The 12,329-nt window shown below is 42.6% G+C and overlaps 1 long non-coding RNA gene across 1 annotated transcript; it reads right to left on the reverse strand.

Annotated features, from left to right (window-relative positions):
• Positions 1–335: 335 nt before the first annotated feature.
• LOC146171849 (uncharacterized) lies at positions 336–4,790 on the reverse strand. The gene is made up of 3 exons (XR_014702774.1): positions 4,755–4,790; positions 1,174–1,246; positions 336–651 (listed from the first exon to the last, which is right to left on the reverse strand). It is a non-coding gene; the product is annotated as an uncharacterized LOC146171849 (long non-coding RNA).
• Between the last annotated feature and the right edge of the window lie 7,539 nt (positions 4,791–12,329).

The following is a 12,329-nucleotide window of genomic DNA, read 5'->3' on the forward strand; positions in this document are numbered from 1 at the left end:
GTGCAAAATACACAATTCCAGTCCTGAGACTAAGAGAAAAACAAAACAAAACATCCTACAAATATTTGTGCAGAAGACCACTTCCTAGGACAAGGCCCATCATTTCAGCACAAACATGCCTCTATTAGCCTTAGCAAGTGTACCACCGATGAACTATAGCGTTGGATCTCGTCACGTCTACCAGCACTTATTTTTATCAAACACAGGCAGCTGCAGGTTTTTTCTGGAGAGAGTATGTATTAATTTCAGATTTGAGCATTCAGTAGTCTTTAAAATGTCCACATTTAACTGTAACCTTAAATAACAAACAAATTAAGATATTGGAAAAAGTTGGAGTAATTAAAACGTGTTTATTCAAGAGTAGTGTATCACCATAACATGACCGCGTTTTTCGGAGAATAGTGGAATAGTGGAATAGTGGAAGGAGAATACACTCCTTGCTGTATGTTCATGAACCAAATTCTTTTATTTTTTGAATAATCCGTCAGAGACAGGTAAATTCTCAGCTATCCACGATCAGCTATCCAAAGGTGTATCCGCCAAGTGAGTCTAGCTGACGTGAAGCCTCCTTGGGTGCTTCAGAGACACGTTCCATAGCGTCGGCGTCAGACCTGGCTTCCTGTCCAGCTTGTTCGGTGATGGCCATGGACACTGAAAAAGTTTTGAGAAAAACAATTGACACAAGAAGGATCGCGCTGCGGGTAGAGATTCTTCGATGGGCTTGGCTGAGAGCGAATAAACTAATTCGGAGCTCAGACATGGTTCTAGTTGCACAAGACAGGCACACACTGCAGGTAGGCGGACAGGACACACGCTGTCTTACTTGTGCGCTAGCACCACGTCTGAATTCATTCACCAACTAGCCCAAATAAGAGCATTGATAATCCGGAGCGTTTTCATTTCTTTCTCTTCTAACTGTTATGATTGTAAACCTGACATTTTTCGAGAGGGTATTTAAAAACTCAAGTTTCAAAGTAACTACCCTTGTATACAGTTTCTGTTTTTTTTTTTTTTCGGGTTAGGATATGACTGTGCCGTCTACATTTAAGCATGGTTGGTGCCGAGGCAACTTCAATTCTCATCGAATGAGAATATTGTGGCTGGTTCAAAGAAAGAAATGAGTTGAGCATGTTGAAAGATATGCAAGCATTATTCAATGCTTCCATGGCTTACCTGACACAAGAAAGCCGAAAATGGCCAGCATAATGAGAGTCGCCTTGAAACTCATGTCTTTGGAATGAACGGCCTGGGAAAAAACAAGATTACTATATTTGGTTTCCCTCCAATGCATTAGAATCAGAAAGAAATCTTTTTCTCACATGTTTCCCGACATTTGTAAATCGCGTAAAAATTCTGAAATCTCTCTGAGGAGAGATTTCAACACGGAAAAGGTTGTTCGCTTAAAAGGATGCGTACAATCTCGGGCTGCTCTCGTAACCAAAATGGTAGTGTAATGAAGCATTACTTTTCCTGCATTTCTTTTACCAGCGGATATGCGGAAAATCGTAGGCTTGTAATATTTTTGCTCGCAAACGATTTTGGAAATTGCAGATTACTTAGAATGACTCTATCATTTTTTCAGTGCTCGGAACATTTAAATTCACATATTGTACAATAGTTTTTGGTATTCTAATTTATGGGTGGAATAATGATTTCATAATGCGTAACATCTAAACCTTTCGTCAATCGGCACTGTTACCTTATCCGGAGGGTGTACGCAGTGGGTGTAAAGGAATCTGCCTGTCGGAGCGCAGTCGTTGTCCTAATATATATATACATATATATATAGAGAGAAAGCGAAGTGTGCGCTTCATTTAAAGAAACATTTTATTGGACTCGACGTTTCGACCAGAAGCTGGCCCACGTTAAATGTTGTCGCATGATACATATACAGGGCCTTGAATATTTGGGGGCTGAGATTTAAAAAATTCCTATGCGAAATCTACCACCCCATTTGAGCTGAAATAACGTTCACAAAGTAGCAAAATACAGTCTACGTTATCTGATAACTGATTCAACATCGGTACTTGCCTAGATTTCCCGAAATCGAGAAAAAACTGCTCTCGGTGGCGTGCACAATTTTCGCAGAAGAGAGTCGAAAAGCTATTTTAACACGTTGCGTCATCTGTCGAGCATAAAGACAAGCTCCATCCCGGCCGTTGGCGTGCTTGCCTCGCTGCCCGGCAGATGACGCACCATGTCAAAATAGCTTTTCGATTCGCTTCTGCGAAAATTCGGCACGCCGCCGAGAGCAGTTTTTTCTCAATTTAGGAAAATATAGGCAAGTACCGATGTTGAATCACTTCTCAGATAACGTAGACGATATTTTGCTACTCTGTGAACGTTATGTCAGCTCGAATGGTGTAGCAGATTTTGCGTAGGGATGTTTTAAAACACAGCCCCCAAATATTCAAGACCCTGTATATATATATATATATATATATATATATATATATATATATATATATATATATATATATATATATATATATATATATATATATATATATATATATATATATATATATATATATATATGGGCCTCTTAGACTGCAACCGTCGTACATTATTCATATTCTCACATACTTAATTTTCCAGGAATACGCCAAACGTATGCCTCATGAGGCGTTTTCAGGCACATTCAATACTGTGGGTCCGGCCAAAGGTGGCGCACTCGTTTTCTAAAAAAAAAAGCTGCTCAATAAAGACTCGGACTAGGACGCGACGACAAGAATGGGCTCAACCGCGTCTTTTTTTTTTTTTTTTTTTTGCGTATGCGTTTTTGAGAACAATGCACCAACTCACAGACCTGCCACATTAACTCATCTCTCAGGCCTCCCTAAATGCATATGTCATGTCCCTGCCTATGGTAACGCGAAACAGAATCACGATTTTATGTGATCGCAAGACTCTATCAATATCAGCTGCAATTTACCTTCCAAAGCTCTCAATCTACAGAGTTATTTTGTTTAAATGCTCTTTTCGTATTTCCTTTTATCGATCCTCAAGGCAATCGCTGCTTAAGAATAATCCAGAACATTAAGCGAGGCACCGCCAGTCTGTCGAAGCAATAAAGGCGGCAACTGCGACGTAACCACCTCATTTTTTTTTGTCATTATAACACACCGCAATAAAAAAGATTATATTGTGTGTGGGCGTCCACTGAACTCCAAATATTTCTTGAAAACATGCTGATCAGTTTTGATAAAACAGTTGCACTGCGCGTTCTTTTTACTGCTCAAGGCGTTACATTTTAAGAAATGTGAGAACCGTATTTTTTACTGTATGGTCACCTCTTCCTCATTTTGTATTTTACATCTTGGTCATGCATTTTTTTCTCATTTATGTTAATGTGCAACTTTGTATGGTTTAAGTATTATTTATATCTTATGCAGAACCTCCCAAATCTCGTCAAACCACTTCGAGCACTCAATGAACAAAAAGTGATATGATGTATTTTAACCTTTGCAGCAAGCTGCATTACACACTCCAGCATCGCGCAAGTGTTTGCTTGTCTGTCAGGTCCTCTGTGACATTGGAAAGCAGAAAAGAAAGTTTCCGCTCAAGCATCGACGAAGACAAGCAGCGGAGACTGTCCAGCCGTGACTGTCGTCAGTGCTGCCATCGACGAAAGTGGTCAAACGGTTTAGCTTAGCAATTGCATTGCAAGTAGACCGTCTTCGCACATGGCTGAAAGCGCTAAGCGGCCGTAGTTTTTTCAAAAATATTACCCCTATTAAAAGAAATAAGCTATATTATATCCACAGTTGAATAAGAAGGCAATGAAGCCAGCGAAAAGTTTGCGTCGAAGGGGTATGTTTTGGCATAGATTCAGAAGCCTTTCTCATTAAATGTTAAACTTTAAAAGCAGGGCTTAAGATCACTTGCATAATCGTCCGAAGAACCGGGATTACCAATTGAAGTCTCTTATCTGGATTCCATTTCCAGGGTATTTGATCACGGCTTCTGACCGCTGAATACAAAAAGCTCGCAATTGGGAAAATAGGAATAATCGTAGTACTTTTCTCTGTTAGGGGTTGGTTTTCAGCTGTCAAGAAAAACGTCGCACTGCCCACGTCATAAAATCTCCAGCAGATGGCATTAGCATAAATCATGTTGTTCTAGAATTCAAGATCGAAAACGAAAATTATCATTAGACTTCCTATATATGCCTGAATTTTTTAACCGTTGGTTTCGAAAGAATATCTAAAATATCAGTGGCAATTTTCTTTTCTGAAACAAGGCTTCATATGCGGCGTTTAAGAGATCAATCCAGGACACAATTTAAAATTCCTTCGTTTCTGCGCAGAAAATCCTTAGTGCAGTTGGTCTCCCAAAATTTTGGGAGTATATCAAGTGCATGTTGCTCTTTCTGCTTTATTCTTGCGCGGTGCCGTCATATATCTGCCTCTTGGAAAAGAAAGCTTTCTTGAATGCACGAATCCTATGTATGAACGATTGTCAAGACTTTCTCTTGTAATCTACGCTGATTCGTTCTGACAATGTAGTACGTGTTCAGCGAACCTTTATTCCTGCCAAAAGATCTCCAGTAAATATTTCGCGCAGACTATGTGGCTGCTGGAAGAAAAGCTTATAGCAGAAAAATATATATAATATTGTTTCACATATACACATTAAACTATAATGCCTAAACCCCATAGAAAAGTTTCCGCAAACCTTCGTTGTCGATTCTGCCAAAATGAAGGCAAGGTACAGCTCCGAAAAACAACACAATGGACGACTGAATCTCCTACCTCGTTTCGAGCGCTCAGGCAAGCGGTTGAAGAGCAGTGAAGAGATTCCTCGGAATAAGCATGGGTGAGGAGCTGCTTTTATATTTAGCAGAATGCGTATATTCCTGTAGCGAGGGACATCTAGGTATGGCAACAGTTAATTGCATAAAAATTTATTGTCCCCATGATATAGAAAGGCAAAATGAAAGAATAAAGATAAAACTCGCGATAGGCATCTGTCTCGTTCATAGTATTTTTTATTTTCGTTCGTTAAAATGAATTTAAGCGAGTAGGTTGTTCCCGGCCAGCGATAAGACATGAATGGTAATAAACATGCAGGAGATGTTCGCCCTGTCTCTACGCCTCCTGCACGGAACTGACGTCAACATTTTGCGCTTAAATTACAATGAAATATTGCTGCGTATTTATTTTTGAATTTAGGTGAATCCGGGTTCTTTGTATTGACTCTTTAGAAAGAGAGCACACGTGTACAAACCATTCCAGTATTGGAGGAGTTGTAAAAAGCGAAGCCGAAATGTTGTTTTTCCAAAGCCCCCGTTTGCACCCCCCCCCCCCCCCCCCCCGCGGCGGTGCAGTAGTTAAGATGTGCACTGCTGTGCCGGAGCACCAGGATTGGATCCCTACCACTGGGAGCTGGGTTTCAAGAAAGGCCAAAAGGAGAGACGTCCGTGGGTTCTGGAATCTCTGTGCACATCAAAGGTCCCCAAGGGGTCTAATTTACTCCGTAGCCCTCCGCTGGGACCTCCCTTTCTTTACAGTGCTGTTCAGGTGCCCTTAAAAACAAGCGTGACAGATACTGCGCCTTTCCCTCCCTGTGAATAAATTATATTAAGGGCCCTGCCGTGGTTGTGAATTGGTTAGGGCGCGCAATTACTGTGCCCAAGGATGCGGGAGTGAATCCCGGTCATGGCGGCTGCTTTTCAATGCAGACGAAATGCAAGGCGCCGCTATGCTCTGCGATGTCGGTGCATGCTAAAGAACCCCAGGTGGTCAAATTACTAGAGCCCTCGACTGCGGCATCTGCAATAACGTGAGTCGCTTTCAGACCAAGTTACACCTGAAAAATCACCCCAAATCAAGCTTGTCGTTCCAAGGCATTTCTCGAGACCTGGTTGCAGAAGACGACGTGTTCGAGAAGACGATGTGATAGAGTTGTCACCTCAAAGCACTCACGTTGCCTGACCTCCACCTTCTAAAGCGGTGATTGTCCAGGATGAGGCGAAAGCCGCCACCTGGTCTGAGCAGTTCCTTGGAAGCAGGGTTCAGACTATACTCGGCAACTCGCTTCATAGTAAGCGTATTTCCTGCAGAAGGAAGACGTTTCCATCACATCCCTTGATCGTTCGAAATTTCAACCTCGTTATCTGTTATCTGCCGTATACGTATTGATGTTTCGGTCGAGGGCGTTTCTACTATGTGTCTTATCGACACCAGCACCGCGAGTTCGATTATACACACGACATTTTGTTGCTGTTTAATAGCTGTTAAAAAGAAAATCAAGACACCACTTGCAGGACTCCCGCTGCGCATGCACCAGCGCTCAGTAAATCAAGCCTTTAGCAGCGCGCGTCCCTCGAGTTGGAATGCTGAACTTCCTTCATACAAGAGTGTTCTTCGCGTTGCCAACTTGCTCCCACGCTGTTATATTGGGCTGGGGTTTCGTGTCGCGTTACGCCTCTAAAATGATTGTGCCCGCTCTTAAGCGTCACCACCGCTAATGTAACAAGGTCGCAGCACGACGTTCTGCCCAGCACCGAAAGGCAAAGACAGCGGATAAGCGATAGAATTTCAGGAAATGAGACTTAGGCAGGGGTGTGGATAAAGTGGCGTGTTAACTTCACGTGGCTTGACTCCCAGCTGCTGCCGCGGCCTTATTTGCTGGCACTTAATCGGCCATCCGCAGCTAGGACGTAGGCTGCCGAAGTGCGCTGCCTTTGACAACACCTCAGTGATGGCGGTCGGGGTCGTTCTTGATTTCGCACACGGAGACGTTTTCTCCGTTTATTTCGTGACTGAGGGTGTACGCAGGGCGTGGAGTAATCGATTGCAGGCAACTTTGGACATTCCCTAATAAGACACCGCAAAGCTTTACGGCAATACTAATTAATTCTCCTTTATTTATTCAGGTGTGTGAACGCACGAGAGTCAGGAGGCGATAAAATGAGTCTGAAAGTAGAAAACCTTACTCGCTAGAGTGTTGCATCGATAGCTCATGTAGCTGGAGATGAGCTTTTTGCATCAACACAAATGGTATGGTCTCTCACAGAAAAGTCTGTTTGATAAAACTATACCAAACCAACACCTACACGGCAATCTCTCTTAAGAAAATTCCACTGAGAAAAGAAATTTGCAGGATTCGAAACATCGAGGCGGAGGAGTTTCGCCAGTATCTTGTGACATATCGCTTTATTCATTATAGCTTTTGAAAGTTGTTAAACCTACCTCCCTTCTCCCTCCCCCTCCCCCCCCCCCCTCCCAAAAAAAATCGGGGATACATATTTTATGGCCACTTAAAGGCGATCCATAAATTCGTCTGGTTAGGAATACGATTTATCATTGCTTGATTTGGCAATGAAGGAAAATGTCAGATTCCTTATTCTTTTTGGTTTTCCCCCGGCAAGGGCAACACTGCTGGCATGTCTAGTCTAATTAACACGTGGCTAGTTTATACGCACCCCCGAGGTATTTTTCTTACATTTAGGTGTCCCAATCTAGCACGTGTATAACAATATTGTGTATGTTTTGTTGTAGTTAACACTTCATTGATTTCGATGGACCTTCCTAAGTATTTTTCGAATAAAGCTTCTGGGTCATATCTTACTATCGAAAGTCTTGAAATTCTGCTTTCATGACATGGCGACTGCAAGCATAGCCCGTAGAAATATGGAATTACAAACTGCACATTTTTAATTTAGAACCAATTATAAAATATGCATTGCTTTGGGTAATTATTTCTTGTTATCATAACTGTGTTCACCTTTGAAAGGGAGGATATGTCTTTTACAAGACAGATGTGTGTTAAGATCAATCTCCCCAGGGCTGTGCAATATGCCTCAACTTTAACAGTCATGTGTAACTTTTAAGTTCGCGATAATTGTGCGTACACTTATCTTTATCTTCAGCGGTGTAAAATTAAGTGTGAAAAGTATGTACACTTTAATGCCTAGTAAAAATTTTTAACTCCACAAATTTGTAATGAATTCTTCGGTAGCTAAAGAAATGTCGTGTCTTTAATACCAATAAAGTTCGCTTGCTTAATTTCGAGAAGCGCAGCGCATATTTACGGGTGGTTGTTATCTACTTTCGTGCTTTAGGTTTTTAACCCTTTTCTTAGAGATTGCTGTGTCTAAAATTTCGCATATCCGCTTATTTGACCAAACTTACATCTTGCGACGGTATTTTTTTCACACTTTTGCTTTTTAAGAGGTTTGATGAAATACTAAGGCCGAATCTTCAATTTCGATATCGTCTATGCTAAAGACAACTAAACAAGAAATGTGAAAAAGTGTAGGCAAGAGTCATCTAAACAGAAAATGTGAAAAAGCGCACAGCATTCATTCAATGTTGCTTGGATTATCGAGGCAGTCTGAGAGTAAGAAAGAGTTCAAGGCTCAATGCATGATGCATGGGCCACAGCAAAGGAACTTTGCACATTGTAGAGGTCTCCATATGGTCGAATGATAAAACTCCACAAGAGATGGTTCAAGTGAAGGAAAACAGCTGTAAAATTTTAGTAACGGATCAGTATATAGCACGCAGTGTGTTCACTGTTAATTCTATTTTTTCAGGCCACAAAAAGTAATTTATTTCTTTTCAGAGTGATCCGTTTCTGATTAAACTACTGTCGGGAGCTTTGTCTCTCAACCCCTTTCAATTACATCAGCCATAAACCCGCAGCCGGCTCTTACCTATTAAAAAAAGTAATTTATTTCTTTTCAGAGTGATCCGTTTCTGATTAAACTACTGTCGGGAGCTTAGTCTCTCGACCCCTTTCAATTACATCAGCGATAAACACGCAGCCGGCTCTTACCTATTAAAAAGCTTGCAGTCCTCTAATCTCAAGAATTATTTTTAGATGGAAATAGACAGCTCAATTATACCCATGCAGACATGTGTGTTATTAAATTTCTTTTATGGAGGCCTGTTTTTGCAGAGGTTACATCTCCGTTTTCATACTTTACACATAGCCTATCCTAGGCCGGAATTTTTAAAACGCAGTGGGACGCCAAAGCATCCTTGTAATTAATTTCTTCATGATCATATATTTCTTATTGTGTCATTTTACGCACATTTAAAATTTGAATTTTAACTGGCCCTCAGAAGTCTACAAAAACCGCATTTCCGCTTGTTAATACTTGTTAATTTCAATAGAAAACAGAATCAATATATGTGTTCTTTACTTTGCTCTCGAATGTATTGCCCCAATGGATGCAAAGGATCTTCTTGTAGACGAACGTCATTTGCAATTCATTATTCTTTATTCGGTATTCAAGTCCCACGGTTTGAAGAAATGTGTATCATTAGAAAGGTTAGGTTTCGGAAAAGAAGACATATTCAACTCTTATATGGCATGTGCTAGAAATTTCATACCACAATTATTCGTTTCAATCCAGGATTGTAGCATTTTAAATATGCCAGTTCTTCATAATGTTTTTGTTTTTATCTTTGTTAATTGTAATTTTGTAAGTCTAAATCTGAAATATTACTTTCAAATGCTGCTTTTCTCGGCTAGACGAGAGTTATTCATATTACAACTCAGTTTTTATTTATTGTGCACCTTTAATGCCGAGAAGCAACCTTTCCTCTCTCTTCTGTGCAAGAAGAAAAAAGCATAGAGAAAGTTAATATATGGCCCACACTAAAGAGCCTGGTAAATTGCGTTAGTAATGGCCGCACGGCTACGCTGCGTGTTCGTTTGTGGCGTAGGTTGTGTGGTTCGATAATTTGGCTTTAGTGTAACATATGACACACAATGGTTACGACTGTTCTTCCGGCGATTATTCAGCGCGCTGTCTTCGTTTGGTGGAGTTGCGGCGTTCCTGAGAAGTCATGTGTTCATCAGTAGCCGACGAAGTGGACGCACTCGGAGAGCTAGAACGTAGTCGCCGAGTTTCCTCTTGTGCACGACGCTTAGCACGACGTTCTTCCACTGTCTCTTGTGCATGTTGTCGCTTCCTTGCCGCAGCTTGTCGCTAACACCTCTCGTTAGCAGCCGGCATAGCAAAGCAAACACGGTGAGGCCGAAGCAGTGGCGAACCATCTGCTGCTACTTCGGCCTCACCGTGCCGAAGCAGCATGCCTTACCGTGCCATCGGCACCGTGCCGACTTTTCCGCCATCTGGCTGAGCCAGGCTGAAGTGGTTGCTGTTCAAGGTCAAACACGGCGTCCGCCGGGGACACGCGACGGCTCGAAACCTGGCGCAGTATTAAATAAAAAACACACGCATTCTATTCCGCCATAAGAATAAGGTAACACCAGAGGTAACGGACGCCTTCCACATTTATAACCATGGGCCTACACACATCTCTCGCGTACGCACAATGTCTCTACTGAAGTGACGGTCAGTTGGAAAAATATACCATGGTATAACTTTCATGAAAGTTTAGCACAGCGGCTGTACAATGCTTGAAACTTATTTCAAATGCTCCAAATTCTATAGATATGCTCCTTGATATCAGTCAGAGAGCGGTGACAATGTCGCCGCGTGCAATCTTTCTGTTACTTCAGCGACAAGAGGCTTTCGCTTCAATATCGGCAAAACGATTACAGCGGGTCTAGGACAGGGCAAATTAGAGACTAAAACTGTCGTTACTGATTGGAAGAAGTGGAGAGGGCGCTGGGCAGAGACGTTTTATTGGAGTCGTTCTTAGCGAAGCTACCTCCATGCGCAAACGCGACAGATTTTCTAATCGAGAAAGTGTTCCACGCCGCACAATGTGAATAAGGATACAGAGCAGTCACGGTGGTGACGGTGCAAAACCACAATGAGAAGGCAGCTCAGGTGATAGCGCATATAGTCCTCGATTGCGCGATGGTGCTCGCAGTATCTGGAGCAGGGAGCATCACGCTGGCAGCCGTAAATCTGAGTTTGAAATACATGCAGGGAAGATACAGCCGGCCAGCTCTCCCATAGTTGAAGCAGAGTGGACGGTGTGCGGCACTCCACCATGTATAGGCATTGAGACGCGCATTACGGACGTAGATCGCAGGTAGATGGAGGTTTCGGGAGTGGTTCCGTAGTGCGGAATGAGCGGCCGGCCGATGTTAACGGCGAGCGAGGATCGACAAAAGCGTCCGTCACGACGGGCTTAGATGGGGAATGCACGATGCAGCACGCATATAGAAGTGCATGATGAGCTTCTCCGAGGACGGGCTTTACGGTGATGAAAAGCATGCTAGCATCGCGCGACATCATGATCAGATGGTCGTAACAAGCAATTTCTTAAATGATCGCGGAGATTTGCATGGCATCGACGATGTCGGCAAGATGAAGGCCAGCCGAATGAGTGGGGTTTGTGTAGTTTAACGTCCAAACGAGGAGGACTCCGGAAATTTCGACCTCATGTGGTTATTTTAAGCTCACTGACATCGCACAGAACACTAGCGCCTTACTTTTCGCCTCCATTGAAAATTGGCCGCCGACGCCGGGGTTATATCCCGCATCCTGGGGCACAGTACTCGAGCACCGTAACCACTGCGCCACCCCGACGGGGCATGGTTTAGCATATCGCTGAAGCTCCTGCCAAGTAAGAAAAAACACATCCATTGGTTTTTTAAGCGTGTCAACACTGCTGATAGATATCCCCAATGCATGACTTTAGCGTCAGAGTACAAGCAGACCCTAAAGAACGCCAAAGATAATTTTTTATAATGACACACTGCATAACTTACTTGCTTTTTATCCCCAGAGCTAATACAACGTTTTTATTATGGGCAAACAAAAAACAAACCTTGAACATAACACTCAAAATAGCTTTATGGTTCGAATTCACGAGTGCTGTGAAGATTTAAATCCCGCATTTTTCTCATCGTTCACTAACATTTCGGTGTCTAACCTGCCCAACATAATCGGTTCAGAATTGCCTCCGATGCAGCCAAAAACTGTTGCAGATTGAGGATTTACAAACCTTATTCAGAAAGGAAAGATTTCCTATGCTGCTGGAGAGGACGGTATTATTTAAGAACTTTTGAGGGGTACATTCTGTCGCAATCTGTTCTAACCCTTTTTTCTAAAAGAAAGGAAACTCGAAAAAATCTTCGTGGGCTTCTCTTGCTGTTTCGCTGAGTCCTGTTGCTCCAAATTTTTTACGACACCTGTCCCTGCCCGCCGTCTCCAATTTTCCGAGGGCAAAAGAAACCCGTGACATTGTGCTGTAGATAAATGGGCTTGTTCTGCCTCAACTCACGGGATCCCATTACCATTGCCACCTTTTACCAGTGCCGCCTGGCGACTACAGGGTCTGGGTCCCGAATTCGGCCTCTTGTCGCACGCCTGAGGATGTTCCAAGCCACAAATAAACAAGGGACGACCAACCGTAACCTAACACCCCACACTCCTTCCTTGTGCGGGCTTT

Source organism: Amblyomma maculatum, unplaced genomic scaffold, assembly GCF_055883805.1.
Source record: "Amblyomma maculatum isolate TAMU_Amacu unplaced genomic scaffold, ASM5588380v1 scaffold_18, whole genome shotgun sequence".
Taxonomy (NCBI): domain Eukaryota; kingdom Metazoa; phylum Arthropoda; class Arachnida; order Ixodida; family Ixodidae; genus Amblyomma; species Amblyomma maculatum.